Source organism: Periplaneta americana, chromosome 3, assembly GCF_040183065.1.
Source record: "Periplaneta americana isolate PAMFEO1 chromosome 3, P.americana_PAMFEO1_priV1, whole genome shotgun sequence".
NCBI classification, from domain to species: Eukaryota; Metazoa; Arthropoda; class Insecta; order Blattodea; family Blattidae; genus Periplaneta; species Periplaneta americana.
Window position 1 is genome coordinate 114,619,352 of NC_091119.1, and position 22,041 is coordinate 114,641,392.

The 22,041-nt window shown below is 37.4% G+C and overlaps 1 protein-coding gene across 5 annotated transcripts in view; it reads left to right on the forward strand.

The window, feature by feature from the left end:
• Positions 1–22,041, forward strand: part of LOC138696396 (calcium uptake protein 3, mitochondrial-like) — a 1,041,982-nt gene that overhangs the window by 918,082 nt on the left and 101,859 nt on the right. The window lies entirely within an intron of this gene.

Below are 22,041 nucleotides of genomic sequence, written 5' to 3' on the forward strand. Positions count from 1 at the left end.
ATTTCCGCTTCGGACCGTTAAGAGAGCCTTGGGGGGAGGGGGTTGCCGAAGCAGGAGTGGCATATGGACTCTGTTGGCTATAGGGCCGGTCTTTAAGGGGGTGATGTGTTAGGTCGGTGCCCGTAGAGGATCGGTGGGCACGCAACTCATCCCATGTAAAGGGTGTACAATAGACCTCAGATCGTAGTGCATGGAATGTTCCCTCTCTCTCTCCTAAGAAGAAAAAAAACTGTAGAGAACAACGCTGACACCTGAATATTCTTGTACATTTACCATTTTCAAATCTGTGGAATGACCGGGGTTGTAGTCGAAATGCAATGTTCAAACGTTAATGTTCCTTAAAACACAATAACACGTCTACTCACATTGCTAAAGCTGCAGTAATTGTTTATCGACTCCTAGAATCAAGCTATCAATATTTTAGTATAGCCATTTTGGAGTGGAGAAATAATTAGATATTTCGCAAGCTTTGAACAATTAAATGTTGCGTTTTGTTTAGGAAGTGCAGTTCACAAACTCTTCATCTTAATCAGGCGTACGGTCAAAATTCACTGAAAATATTTGAAGTTTCCTTATGGCGAAACACTACAGCGTTGTTTCCGATCTCTGATAACGAATTTGAATGACGTCATGTGCGTTCGAAATCACACCGATAGCTGAATTGCGGCGAGAGGTGACAGACCAGTAGTGAGTGATTTCATAATCAGAGTGCACGGTGTATCACAGTAGCAATCCCCAAGAAAATAGAGCCTTTTTGGGAGTGGTACATAACAACCCTTTCCGATGCCAAGTACAGTTACATGAAAATCATAGGAGCCTGTAAAAAAAAACCTGGTTTCGTTATTTCCAAGAAAGACATCTTGTGTGTACCTAATAAGACTGTCAAAGCTCGGATGGGATTAATTCCAGAGTGAAAAAAGCAACCAAATCCAACCCCCCCCCCCGCCACAAATCGCCACACCCCATGAGATGATACAAATTAATTCCATTCGAGCTTTACCAATCTTATTAAGGACACAGAAGATGCCTTTCCTGAAAATAACGAAATCTCTTTTATTACAGGCTTCTTTTATTTTCACTTAATTGGAAAGGGTCGTCCGAAAAAGCTCGATTTTCTTGGGAATTTCTGCTCTGAGTCGCAGTGCACTCTGACTATGAGATCACTCACTGTTTGTTTGTTACCTCGCGCCACAGTTCAGCTGTCTTGTGACTCCTGACGCACATGATGTCATTCAAATTCGTTATCAGAGATCGGAAACAATCCTGTATAACGATGCAAAATGTATTGTTAAAGCTAAACCTCGTATGGGAAGGCGTTGCTTAGCAGGTATAGCTAGAAATGTGCAGAAAGCGCAAAAGTTATTCATGAAGATTAGAAAATTGTCGCTGTTGAATTGTCAGGAGAGAGAGCTCATACTGTAACCACAAATATCTTGGAGTGAAAAGGCTTGTTCGTAAAAGATTAGTGACACATTTAATCGAAAATAGGGAAAGAAAACAATCGAAATCTCATCATGCCGCACAATCAATGATTGATTCACAAATTCTCAATAGCATTTTCAAATTTGTTGAGATTTTGAAACCCAGGCAGCAATCTTAAATATGTAAACGCGAGGATTCTCCTCTATCGAAGAAAGTTTCACAAAAAACCGTTGTGCCAAAATATCATTGATTCTCTTGTTGGGCGTCAAAGAGATTATTGTCTACTGCGGGATCCCCAGAGACAAAATGTTAGTAGAAAACATGTGTTTTTCTCCTTTCAAATAATTTGAAAAAAAAAATAAATAAATAAAGTGATCAGCTTTTCACCGAGAAAAATAGTTTCTGTCAAGATAGCGCAAGGCCACATAGAGCTGAAATGGTAGTGAGATCGCTTTCAGAAATATGCGGAATGCTTGTCGATATCCACCACACAACCCAGATCTCGCAAATTGGGGTATTTTAGCATATTGGCATTAGTACTATGATAAAGAGTTTCGAAATTATAGGTTTCGAAGTGATAAATAGGTGAAAACCACCTACTGTATTATGCCATTGAAGCTAGCGTAAAATGTTGTACAGCATGTGTTTCAGAAGTGGATAGAGCGATGTAAGAAGTGTATCACTTCCCAAGTAATCTGCTTCACGGAAGAAAAAGTTGCCATGGCAGTACTAATATCCGAATCTGAAGAATAAATTAAGTTCTCGGTCTTCCAAAATAGTGCCAGTATGATACAATGACTTGATGATTATAATAATTGTGTTCGGTAGCCTAGTGGTTACCATATTTATCATTGGACTCGAAATTTGCTGGTTCAAACCGTCCGAAGGCAATGAATTCTTAAGGGGTGAAAAATCTTAGCATGAATCCCATAAGGCGAAAAGCCAGAGGTCCCTCCCATAAATTTACCAGTATACAAAAAAAAAAAAAAATCTTCACCCGGGAAAAATCATCGGTTAACTGCTCCCAGTCTCACCCAGTTCTCTACTTTGGAGCTTTATGTCTCTGCGGAGCAATGTTTCGATTGAGACTACAGAGAGCTCTGGAAAACAACGGTTTGTGAAACTGCAGAGGTCTGTGACAAATAAGACAGGAATTGAGAGTAGAAATATTGGTAACATTACTTGTAGGTTTTAAAATCGTAGTGTCGTTATCTGAAGTATCATGCCTGGACTCGTGTTCGAGTCTTCATGGAGGAAGAAATATTCTCATGAAGTTTCGGCCAGTGTATGGGACCCGTGTCCACTCAGCGTCGTGATGAATTTGGGGAGTTATGATAATTATGTAGCGAAATCCGATTTCGCTAACCGTTTATAATGGCAAAGAAAATATTTCAAAGACATTCTCAGTAGAATGAAGTGCAACTATGAAGAATTAAAAGATGAGCAGAGGAAATAGAAACAAGGTTTGAAGCGACAAGACGAGGCTTTTGTAACTGGATTGGTCAATTGATTGATTGATTGATTGATTGATTGGTGGGATTGATCGACCAATTGATTGAATTGGTCGAGTGATTTATTGGCTTGTTGATTGATCGGCTGATTGGTTGATTGATTGATTGATTTATTTATTTATTTATTTATTTATTTATTTATTTATTTATTTATTTATTTATTTATTTATTTATGTATTCATTTATTTATTTATTCATTTATTCATTCATTCATTTATTTATCGATCATGAAGTTTCGTGTACAGTAATAACACAAGATTAAAAGTTCAATATGTTATAAATATTTTTGGATCACTTGAACATTGTATTTATGTTACGAACGATATTTAGAGTTAAATTAATTAATCTACTTTTTTTATTATTCCGACACAAGTGATCAGATTGATTAACGATTGTCAGACTTAATGATTCGGTCGTTGGTGTCACCTGGAGGAATTCAATGTGTTTACTTGTATAGATCATTTCTTAGGAATCGCATGAAGTTGTTCTCTTGGGAATGTGCTACGATGTAATAGTTTCCTGTTGTTTTCTGCAGCGACAATAGGAATTACTGTGAATTGTGAAGAAGTTGTGGAATTTTAGCAGCGATGTCGGGGATACTTCGAACTGATGAATTCTTGCGTGGAAAAAATACGGAACTTTAATTAAAACATCATATACAAAAAATTACAAAATGTCTTTCAAGTTAAGGTTGTGTTACAATATACACTGGCGTATTACATGAAGTGTATCGTTAACAGTAACAGTAACTAATTTTAAAATTCACTACGACCATGACAAGCATGCGTCCACAGTGCTTAATTCTATTCATGAAGCCATCAGATTGCGTTCCACTTGCTGCTTTACGGCAGGAAGGCTGTTCTGGTGCTGTGAAGTGTTGTCTACTGCTGTCGGGAAATGCAAGACTTGTTCGAGATATGAAGTCAGGACTCCGGTGGATCTGTGAGGTAAGACCGACTCGTATTCAATGTGTAGTGCCCAGCCCATTAGCCCCGACATTATCTGGAATTAAGCACTGTGTCCCGGTTGAAGCGTTTTCTCTGCGAGGGCAAGGGATAGAGTTGTCGCTTTCCGAGTGCACGACCCCTGTGCTTACATGAGACACGCAGAATGCAAGTAGCGATTCGCCGTGCAGTGACGCAACTTCTCCGACGAGACTGTGAGGCGTGTTGCCTGTATGTTTTGTATCTTGTAGAGACAACGTGTCGCTGATTACGTCTTATGTTTTAAATTTATTTACGCGTTTCTTTGTTACCTTTGGATGGTTATTAGACTTGTAGGGATATCAGGTAATCAAACTACAGGCAGCATGGCTAATGATGGCACTAGTAAAGCTCCTGAGAAACAGAGTGCTGATTCTATTTTTGCCGTTAGGAAAGCACGCATGAGAGATTATTTGACATGAAGAATTGAATAAAAGATAAAATAGACGATCTCGTTAAGGTATTGAATGACTAGCAGGGCTAATTAACTTTTTCGATTAATTGACAATTATTTAGGGTATCGGTGGGGCTATTAACAGGAAAAACAACTCTTTTATCTGATATTTTTAATAGAAATCTCAGAAAAGAGATTTTACACTCGGTGTTGATGTTAAGGAGTAGGCCTACAGTGTACCAATTCTGTGGCACTATCTTGCTCTTCTTATTTGTAAAGAATTTGTAATAGGCCTTTGGATAGTTAAAAAAAGCCCGAGGATCTGAAAAAGCCCGAGAGTGGGCAGTCTGACTAATGTGACAGCCAGCATTCGACTGAACCTATGGGTAGGCATGTAGTTACGAGGGATCCGTCTGAAGTTATTCTTTTATATTTTCCGTTCTTTACAAAATATACAGGATGATTCAAAAGTCACTACCCATTATTGAACTTACATTGTATTTTCAGTCTCCCCATGGATTTCAAATTACCCGCCTTTGATTTTCATCTGACAATTAGTTAATGTTACTAATGTAAACACTAGAATGCATTGCTATATTATCAATCAATAAGTCAATTAATTAGGTTTAATAAAGTATCATTTTACCATTCGATCTGTTTTTTCATTTTAATGGATAGTGTCTTTTCGGCCACCCTGTGTATATAAATAACGACTTGAAATATGGATGATTCCTATGCTTCATACGCTACTCTTCAGCTTATCAGTCCGTAAGAATAGTTCCAACGATTTGTAATGTGCCCTAGTATTGTATCTTTCATCACAAAAGCAAAGGTCGGCCGTTTCTTCTTTTCTTTAAAATTTGTTCTGTTGTGCAGTGAAGTGTTGTCTGTTGAATCGATAGGGTATGTATCAGGTTGTTTTTCCTTATTGTTCTCATATTTCATAAATGTTAATTTTTCTGTTTCTCATCTCAAAACAGAGCCTTTTAATAATGAATTTTACTGTGTATTCTTTAAATTTTATTGTGTATTGTTTTCAATTTTATTGTGTATTGTTTATATTGTTTGTACCACTGCCACCGGGTGCTTGTTCACTTGCAGTGTAAATAAATACATACATACATGAATTGCATTAATTCTGTAAATGTTGTTAGCATCTTGAAACAAAAAAATTGCATGTACATGCGGCAAAACAGCGAAAGAGGGAGTTGAAGATTGATAACTACTCTCTAGTAACAACTAAGAAGCAACTGTCGACTTTTGCTTCTGTAATCAAATGTAAAGACAATACTATGGCACATAACAAAACGCTAGAAGAAGATGAACACTCTGCCACGTTCCTCGATTCATGTGGACTTATAAGTTCAAAAGTTGTACAGTATATGAAGTATCGGAATTATCCTATTTCAAGTCATTTTTCGTACACCAGGAAAATGGGAGACGAATAACTATCACTGCAATTATTACCGAACAAAAATTAGCTTAAATATGCATTTTCTTTCAAATCGAGGTACTTGGCCTTTGTTAGTTAACTTATGAAGCTAGAGACGAGGTACAATGGAACTACAATCAATCACTGTCACTAGCATACGTGTGTACTCGCTTCCTTTACGCTAATATTACAGTATAATTTGTAAGCTACGTAACAGCTTGCAAGCAGGTCGCATACCGGCAACGACTATCATTCTGCCCTCGAAAGATGGCGATATAACTCTAGATTGAAAGTGGGTATATCTGTATTTTATTAAGACAGTATATTAACCCATTTTATAGTAGCTGCTGAAAATGTCAGTTTATGTTTAGATATAACTGATAACTGGCATTTCTTTTGAAAGTTTGAATTTACCCTCAGGATTTCGTAGACGGCTTGTGAGAGAGATTTCTCTCCTCGCTTTGTGAAAGTTTCTCTAGAGTCTAGAATGTCGGAATTAGAAGAGCTGTTTTTTCCCTACCGTAAGGAAATTCACTGTCCTTACTAACGGACGATAATCCTGTGATTCTCGCCACACGGAAGCAGTAATAGGCGAACACTAATTCTCACCATACGGAAGCAATATGAGGTAGTGTGACTGGCAAACTGTTGTTTTGTACATATTATTCATATCGATAAAAATACTCCTTAACATCCATTTACAAAAGTTCACTCTGCTTCAGGATCGCCTTATTGTAATTCGTGCACTTTCGTTATCTTATATGGCTTGAATTTAAGTAACTTTGTTGCCAATCTTGCTGATGATTTAGATACACAACCTCTCGTGCCCAATGCCTCGGAGATTTTCGAGCCTAGCATCAATGTTGTCTAAACTTTGTTCAGTGAGAACTCTGCGGCGCTGCTAAGGTTTCTTATTAAGACTCCGCTTTCAAAAAATTATATACCTAGGCTATATAAAAATTATCTGTTCTAACATATCTGTTACGAACCATCTGAACTCAACTGACTGTACTGTATCTAGCGAAGATGTAGGGTGAAGAACGAGCGTACAGTATAACCGTAACACGTCCAAAAAGCTGTCTGCCCGCCAGACTGCCTCACATTGCTTCTATGTTATGACAATTAATGTGTGAATAACACGTGTTGTTCGCCCACACGTCAAACTTGTCCGCCTAATAATGCTTCCGTGCGGCGGGAATCACAACGTTTTCACCCGCAAGACAGGAGAGCAAATTCCCCGCGGGTAGGAAAAAACTTCTCTGTATTTACACCTTATATTTTTCGCATTAAATATTTAAGCAAGTAATCTAGCGGTAACAGTGCTAGCCGTTTCATCCGAGGTTTGGAGGTTCAAACCCGGGCGAGGGCGGTGCATTTTGAATGGTAGTAAAATTTTTTAGCATGACTTATCTGGGATAGTGAAACCCTTGTCTTAGGTTTACGTCATGTAGAAGAACTCTAACCCTGGAAATATTTATCGACTATTTCTTGCCCACATCGAAATTTTGAGGTAGCAAAATGGGCCCATACCGGTGGCCTACATATGCGTGGACTTGTGTCATTCTCCACTTCTAATGCACTCCACACCATAGTCTCACAAATGAAAAAAACACGAGACTGGTAGAATAGTTTTAATTTTTGTCTAAATGTCCCATTAGCACATGATGTTACTGTTTACTTTTCATTGTCTTGCACAGCTGCAGCTTTTTGGTTATCTATAATCCTGTATGTCATAGGACTGTTAGGAATGGCGATATAAAAAATGTCCAGTGACATTCTTGTGCTCTGCGCCTCCTTTTAGCAACTGATGTAGGGTATATAAATAATCGCTGTCCTTAAGTGTATCGTACTTTGAGCATAACTACACTCAGTTGCTTATTGTTATGAAGTATAGTTTGTTTTACACAAGAAATGACTCAAAACAACTTTAATCTGACACCACTTAACAATTTGTCGGTTTCTGCCTGAAGTACGATCGAGATGTGTTTTTATACCGACAAGTAATGCCGCATATTTCCCGGACAGAGATAATGTCTCCACCGCCATACGACTTAAGGCTGGTTCACAATAAACCGGGAACGGAAACGACTACGAGAACGGAAATATTGTTAAAATAAATATATTTAAATGTGAGCATTCACAATTAACTATTGTGAATGCCCACTTTAGATACATTTATTTTAACATTATTTCCGTTCTCGTTGTCGTTTTCGTTCCCGGTTTATTGTGAACCAGCCTCTACTTGCAAGGTGTTGCATAACTTAAAATTTGCGCTCTCTATTACGTAATACTTTATTGTACTTTTGGAAGGTTAAGAATATTTTTATTTTATTTATTTTTTGAAAGTAGACTGATCCCGACTTTATTTTGTAGGATTGTAGTTTCGTATCTGTATGCAACAGTCAAGACACATAGCTGAAACTAGCATGAAGTGAGGAGTTCCCTATCGAACAAATATGTGTGCAGTGAAAACAAGCAATAGATTCGAACAATATGGCATCTGAAAAATTTAGCCCAGAAACAAACGGCGAAATAAATTAATTCGACAAGCTAATTCTTAGAATGCCGAAATAAATAGAAAGTATATGAATCGGCTTTTTTTAAGGGGCTCAAGTCAGAAAAAGTAAATTTTTGAGAAATTTGAAGAAACTATATTAGAGGAAAACTATCTCGAAATGTATAATTCCGGTCATGCGGGCTGATAGACTAGGTTACATTTCTTGATATTTAAAGTAATAATTATACGCCTTATGCGGATACTTAAGGTTTTATTGAGATTTAAAATAGGAAAAAAGCCACCCTTAAAAATCAGTTTTATAACAAGTAAACTCAAATAAGATATAGACTTTTTTTTTTAGATATTTTCGTGTTATTATTGAATTACTACATCAGACACATTCAACAAACAGAATGTATAATAATTATAAATTTAAAGAAATAGGAAAATATCATGAGTGATGAAGAGAAATCAGTCTTTTCACTTGGGATGTACTGTTTTCCACTCATCTTATGTTCCATTATTGTCTGTAAGCCACTGAAAAGTTCTTCTTAAAATGCCGTATGCTCACTTGGAATGTAGGGCTTACTGCTTCATTCTCTCCAAGTCTTGCACTTCTTTCTGTTTTATTGGCACTTTTCCTGCTGGGTAGACTGGGCTTGTTGGTGGAGGAACAGATTCTCGTAGAAGTGCCATGAAGAATGTGTGGCTTACTAATTCATTGATATTAGGTACTAAATACTTTGATGTTTCTAACTCTGTCATGTGCATACTCAAAGTGGAATAGGATATACATTGCAAAATTTATTATCTTATTTCTTTGTTTGGTCCTTTTTTCTTCAGAAACAGCAGTCTTTTTTTCTAATATTTCTTCTGTTTTCGGCTGTTCGCACTCAGTCACCACTGCCAAGTGTCATTGACTACTGCCCAATTAAAACAAATTGTGATTTTAACTTGCCTCTAATAAGGCAATGAACAATGCTATTGGAGCCCATTCGAACAAAAACGATGGGTTTATCAATGTACTTTCGAAACTATGATAAAAATAAAAATGTCAAAAATGATGACTTACGCCCTTTAAAAAAAATCAATTCGTATGAAGTTTGTCGGAGAATACAGAGACTGTCACAAAACATCGTTATCGAGAAAAACGAGTTTTAATGCCTGAAGATTCTTACTTTGTAACTAGTGTACCAAATGTTTAACATTACCTTACACTGACATGTCCAGTTTAAAATATTTTGTGGTTGGATAGTTCTGTAGTTCCAGTTGTTACCTATAGAATGCGTTATATACCATAAAATCGTAGGGTCTTTCATAAGTAACAAATCTATCGAAAAATTAACTATTTTGGATAATCTTTATAAATGATGTTCATCCTCAGGAGAAGGATTCCTTCCCGGTGTCGTACAGTTGATTTTGAAACAAACACCCTCTCCCCTCGCCGCCAGAACTAGGCCTATTAAAGGAAAGAATGGTTAGGGTTTTAAAGCGTTATTAAAACACATAAATGTAAAAACAGCTTAAGTTGTTGACAAATTATGGTGTACAATTTTCAAAATGTCTTCCGTTCTGCTGAATGCACAAATGTAAGCGACGTATCAAATCTTCATGTACTGTTGTGAGCATGTCAGGCTTAACCATTTGTATCATGTGTTCAATTCGTTCCACTGATTCAGGAATGATGCGTGGCTTAGTCGCATATAGACACGATCATTGATGAATCCCCAGAAAAATAAGTCCAGGGGAGTCAAATCAGGTGATCGTGGAGGCCAACGGATTGGGCCTGTGGGACCGATCCACCTGCCTGGAAACACTTAGTCTACGGAATAAACGCTTAATTTGAGCGACACTCTTTTCAAGTTCAAACCAGATAGTAGTTTTTTTCTTCTACAATAACGTTAAGCAGCTGCGTGGTATTATATCATTCCAGTCTATCACAACAATATGTATAGGCATGGCCGTGTGCCATGATCCTTGGCGTATAGAAGGCCATACTCCAGGTCATTTTAAATTGGCATCAAATGCACATTACACATAGATAAGTAGCTTCCTCTGGCAGCGGGGGGAAGGGGTGTTTGTTTCCAAATCGAATGTACGGCACCGGGAAGGGTGAGGATGAACATCATTTCAAAAATATTCAAAATAGTTTATTTTTCGGTAGACTCGTTACTTATGAAAGACTCTGTAATATATTCGGTTATTTATTATAATCTTCAGCTCCACTTTTAATTGATATTTAACGAGTAATGTTGATAGCCGTAAGATCATAGCTGCAGTGACCGTTTTTGTGAGGTGGTCATTTAATGTATTTGAAATTGTGTCTTACTTTATGGGTTTTATTGGTTATATTAGTTCGTTTTCGTGAAACAGTCATAGGACTAGCAAATACAACTCGTAATTCGATTATGTTTGGGTAAAGGGAAAAAAGTCATAAAATGCGTTTTGAGAAAAATGAAAATTAAACTTCGAAGCTTTAGCGCAAATAATTCTCTACACAAATAAAACACAGCAGATGCTAGTATTATTTTGTTTTTGCATACCCAGTTGTAGAATTTAATTTGTGTAATCACTTACGGAACAAAACTCCATTTGCACAAGAAATGACTTCACTTCCTTTATTCGAACACCATCGAATTTTGAACTTGTGTAGACAAATTCCAAATCACCCGTGACATTCTATGTAGATCTTTAATTCCCATAGTTACTGCGAAGACGAAGTAGAGGAAAGAACAATTCTGTGAAGGAATAATACTTATTTAGACACCGAAGTCATTTATAGTTTCATTAGTTTACGTAGGCACATTTATTTGTATTTGTTTATGTTTTTTCACTGGTTACATTACTTTGTCTTTTCAGCTTTAGTTTCGCCTTGCATTCTGCGTGCCTCGACCACCATATAATGGAACACCGATGCTTTCTAGTGGTGCCGATTTACTCAATGTTACAAAGAGGTCTCAATCATAGCACATTTCATAGCATGAGTGGGACTGGAACCCGCAGTTCTGTATATCTCAAACTACGAATACGTCTCAATGTCACCTCTGAGCGACTGACGTCACCATGGCCACGAAATTGGTGTGGTTAGAATTTAGTTCATTGAATGAAGAAATTCGTTCATGTCCACTTCCACTTTTATATTTAATTTGTATTAAAACGTGTACCAAAACTTGTAACATTCGTAGTCTCATTTATATTTCGTAAGTATTGTACGTTCTGAGCAACGTAACGAGAAATTTTGTTTTTCTGGAATTGTGTGATGATATATAATGTCTTCAATAAGACTGTCTTCACATATTTATATTTTTATCTTACTTTTCGGAATACACTATTTCAAAAAATTTGGTTCGAAGCGTGACTGTAAAAGACCATTGGTGCGGTGGACGATTTTGCTAAAAATATGGGAGAAGCAATTAAATTTGTCTTTTTTTATTTCAAAATAGATTCGGTTTTTCGTGTGATGACTCGAGTAAAGTCTCTGGGTTTCGCAACCACATCGCAGTTAATTATTTCAATTTAAAATTTAAATCTCCTTTCACAGTGTGTCCATAAAATTTCTCTGGAAATTCAGAATGACGTGGTTCTTAAACGGATTTAGCTAGTATATCTTGCAGAAGCTTTTAGTAAATTTCTAAAATGTTTCAAATTATCGTAGTACAACTCAATATGAGCACTCTAGGTAGCATGAGGGTGGCCGAATAGCTCAGTTCCTAGAACAATTGGTTACGGGTTAGAAGATCCTGGGTTCAATCTCGGGTGGTTGCCAAAATTCCGAGAACGGCCCCGAGATCCAATCTACCACCTGTCAAATTGAGTACTGGATATTTCCCGACAGTAAAAGAGGTCGGAGCGTATAGCCGACCACACCGCTTCATTGCTGTGCCGAGATCAAGAAAACATAGAGCTCTGTCTCCATGCCTCCTAAGCTCCTTCATGGCGTAGGTATATAGAAGATATCTTTGCCTTGTAATCCTAGACAGCATAGGGAAATTTCAGTGGATATAAGCTTTTTCCTTATTCTGAGTAGCGTATCGTTATCAAAAATGGTCGTTACATCCAATGTAACGGTTTTCAGATCATTAATATTAGTAACTGGCAATTTATATACATTGGTTTTTATATACAGAGCGTCCCTATGCAGACCGGTTCCAGGTAGTCATGTTCCGTTGGCTTGTATGACAGTAGTGCCGACTGCCCATACCGAGGAAGCTAAGCGATGGAGGGTGGAGTGGGACGGATCTGCGTAAAGAAGTGTGTACGAACATGACCGTATCCCGGTATATGAGCACTCGTCGCCCGCCAACAGATTTTTTTTAGGTAGAAGCTGGAGTGGGACCGGTCTGCATAGAAATTCCCTGTATCTCCATATAAAGTAGGGGAGAGTTGCCTTATTTGTACCATTTTACACATTTTATTTTTTCTAATTTTAACTGACAAATGTTGAATCATTTCAATAGCGACATCTTAATTCCTGATATGTTGGTAGGATTTTCCTAAAAAGAAAAGTTTACTTCAAGTTAACATAAAGTCATGATGTTCAGTTTTCTAAATGTCTGCAATGAGTACAAATTAGGCAACTGGTTTCCTAAATTGTACCATTGGGTTCCTAAATTGTACCACATACATCAGGGCATCAAAGTTCTTGCTGTGTGCTGTTCTTGATGGTGTGTCCATCAAGCAACAGCAATACTGGCCTTTCTTTGGTAGGATGGACAGAGGAAATGAATTGTTGCATCCATTTGACGAACAATTCAGAGTTGATGTAGCCAGTTTCTGAAACAGTAATAATAATGACCGGTGGAGCACCATCAGACAGATCATAATCATGGGAGGAACATATTGACCAGATGCACTGGCACATCGTTGTATTCACTCCTTTTTCTCCGCTCGATATCACACACACTTCTTCCTTACCTTTCCTCGCTACGATTTTCTGTGTCTTCTTCTGTACTGTGGAGAAGCAACTTTCGCCCACATTGAAAATTCTCGTGGATTCCAATTTGTATCTTTCACTAATGTTTTCCAGCAGATCGAAGAATTCATAGACACGTTCCTTGTTGAACCCTTTCGCTCGAGCCATGGATGTTGCCTCTGTCTGCCTACACAATTTGGGATGCCCCTTCAGATAGGCTGTGCATAATACCATTTCTTCAATGCTTGATCCTTTTCACGATTGAAATAAGTGGCAGTCCATTTCTCTGAGCTATATCAAAAGCAAGTTTCCTAACATCTGTTGGAGTTAATCCAAATATCATTTATTCAAACTTTAGAATGTGATTTTCAAGTTCATTTTCAATTTCTGCCGAAAATACTGTGGTTCTTCCAAACGATTTCATATCTCCATTAGCAATTACGTTTTTGTTTTTCGCATGTTTTAGTATTGTAGGCTTAGGCACATTGTACATTCGGGCACATTCATTTATTCCATGATCGCCATTCTATATGCAGCAACAGCAAGATTTTTACCATTCTGGAATTAATGTAAAATGCAATTATAATTTGTTCCAAAGGAAGAAACTTAAAAACGCCAGAACATGAAATGTGGAAATTATTCGATTAAATTCTAAATGCACAATTTATTGTGTTTATGCTAATTTTTTTCACAGTAATTTTTATTATTTGTAATGAACGTCTGACATGACTATTTTAAATTCAGAATTGAATGTGTTTTATTTCCTAAAAATAAAAATGACAGTATTATATTCTTATTGAAATGATTAGAAGTTAATAAATTATAATTGCTGATTTAAATTAGGTATGTTTTTTCTTCATAAGTCACTATAATTTCAGGCATATATAATGAAAGTTCCCTATATTGTACCGGTACATTATAGGAAACTGAAGCCGGTACAAAATACGCAACCTCGACATGTTTTCTTTGTTAAATTCTTGCTGCTTAACGGTTTCTAACAGAAGTCTGTAACTTAATGACAATTGCAATATATACATGTAGTTTTAAATAATATATAGCATTGTGGACTTCCACTTACCTTTCGGAAGTAATTGTTTTAGCCAGGTAGCGCAAAAACTATATTGAAACTATCTAAAACAAGTTTTTTCACTTCACGTCTGCACAACACAACCCACAGGTTTCGTCTCTCATAAAATGGCATATTTGTAGATATAGTTCACAATGTTTGACGTAGATGACAACACTTATCAAGGAACTAATTTTCAAGACGGTGGTACAATTTAGGCAACGGTACAAATTATGCAACTCTCCCCTAAGTATTCTGGTAGAGTTATGTCCGGGAAAAGAGGAAGCCAAGAGATTGGTTAATCTTCACCGATTCATATTCCTAGAAGTACCACTTCTTATGAACTCTTATTTGGACACGTTGGAACGGTATGCAGTACATCAGATTGAGCCCGTGCAACTACACATTACTTTGCGACGAGACGCCTTCTTCCTCTTTGAGGTCTATCAATTCGAAAGTATCTGAACAAAAATCTTCCAAGAAGAATGATTGACTGAAACTCCACTATTTTGACCTTCTACTTCACCGGACGTAACACCACTGAACTTCTTGTAGGAGTTATGTCAAAACATCGTTTAATAATCACCAGTTATTGATTTATAAAGAGTGTCCCAACAAGAACACCGGATTTAATAATGTGAATAAGTGCAAGAAAACAATAGATAACACCGCCGCCAAACCAACAACAAGACAATGACGTAATGCCCCAACAACGTCTTGTTGTTGTTGGGTTGGCGGCACTGCTATCTGCTCTGTTATCAGTTTATATTGCATTTATTCTCAGTATTAAATCCGGCGTTGTTGTTGGGATACTATTTACAATCTGAAAACTTGTGTCTCGAATGCAGTCATTACTGATCTAGGATTTTTAGGCTCATTTAGCTTAGGATGAAACATGCGTTCTTTAATGCACTTAGTTTTAGGCAATATCATCGCTCGAGAGTTTCTCGTGTTGCATACACTTAGGGATTTTTACATAAAATTTTGCTGGTTATCCGAGGTCTACTCATGACTATTGATGTTGTTCTGCATTTCAGAACGTGGAAAGAGCTTGATATCAATTGGACGCTTTCCGTGTTATCAAGTGTGCTCTAATTACCGGGTTTACTAAAGCGAGTTAAAATCTTTGAGAGTTTTGCGACAAGTAATTGCAAGACTTTGTGGACACACTGTATAATCTAGTAACAAAGTATGAATATGCGAACCATTTTAATCATTTTTGTGTATATAGGTAGAGTAGCAGTTTATTTTCTCGCACTATTTAGGTGCGCTCGCACAAAAATTTGTTGATAGGCTATGTATTCCTGCTATAGCTACAAGCTTTCTACATTACATTTATTCGCAGCTTTTGTTAGTTGCTAAACATGCAATTCTATCAATCGTTGCTAAGCATTTTAGTTTAATATGTTAGTATGTCGAAGTGAACTTAATTCAAAATCACATGCCATGTAGAAAATTCACTGCTTTGCTGACGTCAGTAATCGAGGGGTAGCTTTCACCCTGAAGATTCTCTGGTAAACCCCTCATAATTCTTATATTGCTGAAATATTCTCAAGAACTGTGCGTCACCGGTGTTATCGGAAGGATGCAGCGTTCTTTTTTTAATTATAGTTCGAAATAACAGTAATATGCCTGTATAAATTAATTACCTGTTTTATTTGTCTTATTTCGTTTACTATTTTAAATAAAATTATTTTACATAAATCTGCATGCATACATGTCGTTCCTTATTGCATCTTGTGCCTCTAAAGCGCGTATCGCAGAAGTTACAAAGACGAAAAAGTTTAATTGCAGTCTGTATGTTCTTCCAGTAGGCCACTTATACATGGAATAAATTTTATTTAGTGCTTATATATTTGTTATTTCTTATAAATTTAATTATAAAATTTCGAAATAGGATATTACATTATTCTTATCAGCAGGCCCATTTATCAGTTTATATACTTATTATTCTTAATCCAGAGTCAATCTATTCTACGGATTATTTATTCTTACTAAAAAAAATTCTCAATTTCTTTGTAGCATTTTATTAGATCATATGCTGTTGATTCTCGGATGTTTTTCGACTGTAAACTGTCGAAAAAAATTAGTGATAAATTCACTTACATTCTGATAACATATTCGTGACTAACATGTTAACGGGAATCCATTTCTTGTTGTTGGTAGTTGAGCGGCGCAGTTCTTGGGGAAAATCCAGCAGCTGGTCATATCATTCGCTTCATCTGATTTATTTCGTCAGTGTTGTTATAATTTTTGTGGCACTATGTGCACCTTTTCCTGCTGTAAGCGGCTTACTCGTACCGTAGCTGTCTGTACTCTTATTGTTAGATAAGGGTGACTCTTCTATGCACAGACAAAAATCTCTGCACAGTCAAATGAAAAACGGAGCATGAGTATGTACACTCAAATTCGTGTTTCAGTAAAATCGGTCATATATAAAACATGCATTGTATCCTTTGTATTCTATGAAGCCTAACATAGTTTTCAGCTGATGAGCAATCACCAGAAGGACTGGGGTTCAATATATCATAGATCCCTTGAGATTTGTGATCGAAAATTAGCTGTTGAGTAAGTTTTATCCTAATAATTCGTTCCTTGCTAAAATAATTTCGCGCTTGCCCCATTGTCATTCTTTTGTAGAACACACACACACGCAGTGTGCCAGATTGTTAACGATAACCTTATAACTACGCGGCACTTTCACTTCCGCAGCTGGCTACCGATTTTTGTCATGCTACTAATACCCAATTGTTGCAAAAGAATATCTTGGACAGTCACTCGTTATTGTCATTAATTATTATTATATCACTGTTGAGGATAGAAATAAAATACGTATGTAGCTTTAGTTTAAAATGTTATACACGGAGACAAGTGTTTTATCGGTTTGAGGCTTCCTGGGTAAAAGCATTTCGCCTCCTTTTACGGGCTTTGACTTGTACAATTTCAATTTATCCTAATTTTCTAACAATAAGATGACAGATAACGTTCGCAACTGAAAAATTCTCAATAAACCTTCTTATTCTCTTATCGGACGGAGTTTGTGAGTACAAACAAGTACCGGTAATAAGTGAACACTCACTCTTTTATACTAAATCGAGAAAAATCCATTTAAATAACATGGCCAGCACAAAAGTAATTCTCTCTCTTACTAACAATCAGATCAGCAGGAAAATTAATTTCCTTTCATAGGGACGAATAAGTCCAGTTGTCTTGTGTTTGTCGTATGTTATCTTATTACAGTCTCAGGTCTTGATCTTAGCCAGCATATCGCTAGCAGAAGTGTAAAACCTCCATTAGTACTGAGAACGAAAATGTTCAGAAATGCAATAAAACTGTTCTGTGTTAAATTTGCTTGACATATGAACAAGAGTATAATAATAATAATAATAATAATAATAATAATAATAATAAAGCGTAAATTCCCAGTGGGGCAAGGCCTCCTGCTTGGGCAGGGGTGGCTCAAGTCTTGACCATCAGAAGAGCCGACCTGATGGTCTATTTACATTCATAGTTCTTTGTCCACATTTCGATAGCACTGGTTGTTGCTCCCACTCAAAGTTGGTTGACTGCGACCTTCCACCGTGTTCTTTGGCGTCCTATTCTGGTCCACAGTCCTCCTAGCTGCAACTGGAACTCGTCCCCCCATCTGGTCCTCGGTCGTGCACGGTTTCTCCAGCCAATTCTTGGATCCCACAGTGTCGCCGTGTGTGCCCATCTGGTAGGATGCATTCGTACCACGTGTCCTCCCCAGCGCCATTTCATCCTTTTAGCGAGTGTGACCACGTCCTCTACGCCGCTTCGTCGCCGTACTTCGTTTCTGATTCTGTCTTTCAGGCTTATTCCGAGAATTTTCCTTTCCATTCTTCTTTGGCATCTTCCTAATTTTAATGCCTGTTTCTTGGTGAGTGACCAGGATTGCGCCCCATATAGAAGTACAGGTGCAATGCAGCTGTTGAAGATCTGCCTCTTGTTCTGCAATTTCTGGCTCTTGTCCATTAGGATGAAGGACAGACTCCAAAACTTTCTCCATGCCGATGCTATTCGTCTATCAATTTCTTTGTCCATGCTGTTCTGAAATGATATAGTCTGGCCAAGGTAAATGTATTGCGTGACAAATTCGATGTTCGCATTGTTGACGATCATCTGCCCTTCTGCGTCATTTGTCAGTACTTTGGTTTTGCTGGTGTTGATTTTTAGCTCTACTGCCATGCTTTCTTCGCACAATTCGTTCAGCATCTCTTCCAATCGTTTCCTGGATCTGGCAAACAGAACCACATCATCAGCGAAGCGTAGATTGCTCAGTTTTCTTCCGTCGATAGATATGCCGTGCTTGCGACCCCAAGGTAACTTGCGAAAGACCTCCTCCAATACACAATTAAAGATCTTCGGTGACAAGGAATCTCCTTGTCTCACCCCTCACTGTATGTTGAATGGTGTTCCTTCTGTATCCAGTTTCACTTTTGTTGTGTTTCTTTGGTACAGCACGCCAAGCAGTCTAATATATTTGATTGGAACACCCTGATTCTTAAGTGCTTTCAAAATACTAATATGTTCTATCGAATCGAAAGCTTTTGCATAATCCACAAAGGCTATATACAATTTCAAATTGTGTTCCTCGACTTTTTCCATGATCTGCGTCAATGTCTGAATGTGGTCCGCCGTTGAAAATCCGGAACGAAATCCAGCTTGCTCCAGAGGTTGATTTTCTTCCAGCGTTCTTGTGATCCTGCGCAATATTATTTTCGAAAACACTTTATATATACTGATGGGCCTGTAGTTATCTATATTGTCTCTTTTGCCTTTCTTATGTAAAAGAATTATTGTATTCTTAGTCCATTCTTCAGGTATAACTTCACTTTGCAGAATCTTGTTAAATATCTCTGTCATTGGTGGTATGAGTTCGTCGGCGCCGAGTTTCAACAGTTCATTAAGGATGCCATCCTCTCCTGGGCTTTTGCCTGACTTTAACTCTGTTATAGATATTCTCACTTCGCTGGCGAGGATCGAAGGTACTTCTTCATCATCGGGAAGCGCCTGTATGAACTTTTCTGTTGAGTCCGCTGTAACAATTCTTGTACTCGTGTACAGTTGTCTATAGAAGGAAGTTACCGATTCAACAATCTTATCTCTTTGTGTGATTTTCTCTCCATTTTGACTTTTTAAACTAAGCATCCAGTGTTTCCCTTCACTCAGCTCCCTCTTGGCTCTTCTTACGGATTTGGAAGACTGCATGATTTCCTCCACCAGTCTGTTTTTAAAAGTTTGCAAGTCTTTTCTTATTTCCTTCTTCGTCACTTTATTAAATTCTGCATACTCGATCTTCTTTATGTCGGAGATGTCTCTTTCTTGTTTTAATTTCTCTCTTTGATCTATGAGTTTTATTGTATTTTCGCTTAGTCTGCTTCTTTTCTTGCCGATTTTGTTCTTGGGCGTTGAGGCCTCTCCCGATCTCTTTATGCAATTCTCCAACTTTGAGTAGATTTCTTGGATTTCAGTATGTTCGTTATCTCTCCATTCTAGCACTTTCCTCTGTAGTTCTGATTTGTATACTGGATAGTTTATGTTCTCAGCTTGTATGTTTCGGTCCCAGATATGATTTCTGCCCCTCTTCCTGATGTTAATTATTCCTCTGACCATTCTGTGATCTGAATCGAATTTGAGATTGTTATTAACTCGTACGTCTTTTACGTAACTTCCCTTGACGGTGAGAATAAAATCTATTTCGTTTCTTGTTTTTCCGTCTGGAGATCTCCATGTCCATTTACTATCTTTCGTCTTTTTAAAGAACGTGTTCATTATTTTCAATCTCTGTCCTGCGGCGAAGCTGATTAATCTACTCCCTCTCAAATTTCTAATTCCATAGCCGTATGGACCGATTGGGTCTTCTAACTCGTGTTGTTTCGTTCCCACCTTGCTGTTAAAATCTCCTATGACAAAGTTTACGTCTCCTCTAAAATTGTTGAGAGTATCATCTAGGTCGGTGTAAAAGTTTTCTACTTCTTCTTCTGTGCCTGAGTCTGTTGGAGCATATGCTTGAATTATAGTAATTTTTCTTTTCCTTAACTCTAGAGACAGCACTGTTACTCTTTCAGAGACACCTACTATTTCTCTAATATTGGATTTTAGTTTCTTATTGATGATGAATCCAACTCCTCTATGACCTTTCGTCTCACCAATATAGAAAAATATGTCACCATTTAGTTTTTCGATAATTTCTTCTCCCATTCGTCTTACCTCGCTTAAGCCTAGCACATCCACCTGGCATTCCTGTAATGCTGTTTCCAGTTCCTGTTGCTGTTCTTCTGTTCTGAGAGATCGTACGTTGTATGTTGCTATGGCTAATGCGAATTGATCTTCTTTCCATGCATTTTCTATTCTTGGTTTCCGGTGTTTTGGCTCGGGATCGCCTGTGGACTCCGCGTAACGTTTTTTGGAGGGCTGGTTTCCCAATACTCCCAATTCCCATTCAGCATGATCTTCTGGAAGCCTATCTTGACTTCTCTACCTGCCTCCCTTTCTTCTCTTGCCTTAATTCGTATTGCGGCTTGGATTTCCCTCTCTTTCTTTGACATATCGTCCTCTATGTAGCATTCTTCGTCTCCCAGTTTGCGTTTATTCCTCATGATTTTCATTTTGTCTTCTAGTTTATTCAGGCGTACCAATGCCAGACCTCTCTTCTTCCAGTCTTCGCCTATATAGTGCATATGTTCGTAGCTAACTTCCACTTCGAGTTTTTTTAAGATTTCCTTCACTTCGTCCTCTAGTTTCTCCTTCAGTACTGTTCATAAAATATCCCAAAATCATTTTACATTATATTATAAATTATACTTTTGTTCATATATGAAGAAATTTAACACAGAGCAGTTTTATTGCATTCCTAAAACGTTTGAGTCTCAGGACTTATGAGGTTTTGCAGTTTTCCCAGCTATGTAATTATAGGGTAAATTGCGTAAGAGGAAGTCAGTCAACTTATTACACAGCTGCGGCCAGTGAAGTGCCGCTTAGCGGTAAGGTTGTAGAACAGCCATACCGCTCAGGAATCTGAATCTGTCAGAACCCGACTCCGATAACTTAAATTTTAAAGTGTAATTCTGTCTGCCTCATTTCGTGCCATCCTATAAGGGACTTCATGTCTGACAAATTACTTGATCTGGAACCAGATCAGCACAAAAGAATCTCGATGATAAATTGTGATATTGAGTTAATTTTATATTTTAAATAATACGGGTGCCATAGCAATCATGAGCATATTAATACCACGATATGAGTTCCATAGGTATCTGCTAGAGATGAACAACGATCGAGAAAGCAAGACTAACAGCGCCCGCAAAGCCGAAAACCCGCACGACAATGTTCTATACGTCGCGTTGTTGACGTAAAGACTGCTTGTGAGTGTTTCGAGATGTCGAGATTGATCACTCCCGAAGTCCCGAACATCAAGCAACCTTGAATCGCCACAGTTGTTTATAACTAACTGAACTTTTATCTACTTTGGCAACTGTTATATATGTATAAACAATCAAGTAGCCTATTTGAAACATCTCTCTACTTTTCAGTGTATAATAATCCGTTCCCCAGTTTTTATTTAATTACTAGGCCCTTATTAAAAAGGCTAAGAATTTTCTTTTCATATGTTTGAAATCAAGTGTCCAATCTCAAGTAAAAAGATATTAACGTTAGGTTTCATGTTTCTTAGAAATGCAAATTTATTTAAGAATTGTTTTTTTTTTTTTTTTCTGTATATAATCATAGATAATATCATATAATAGAACCAGAACATTTTGATATTGTTCTGTTTTGTCTTTTTGTCTCGTTTAAACATTT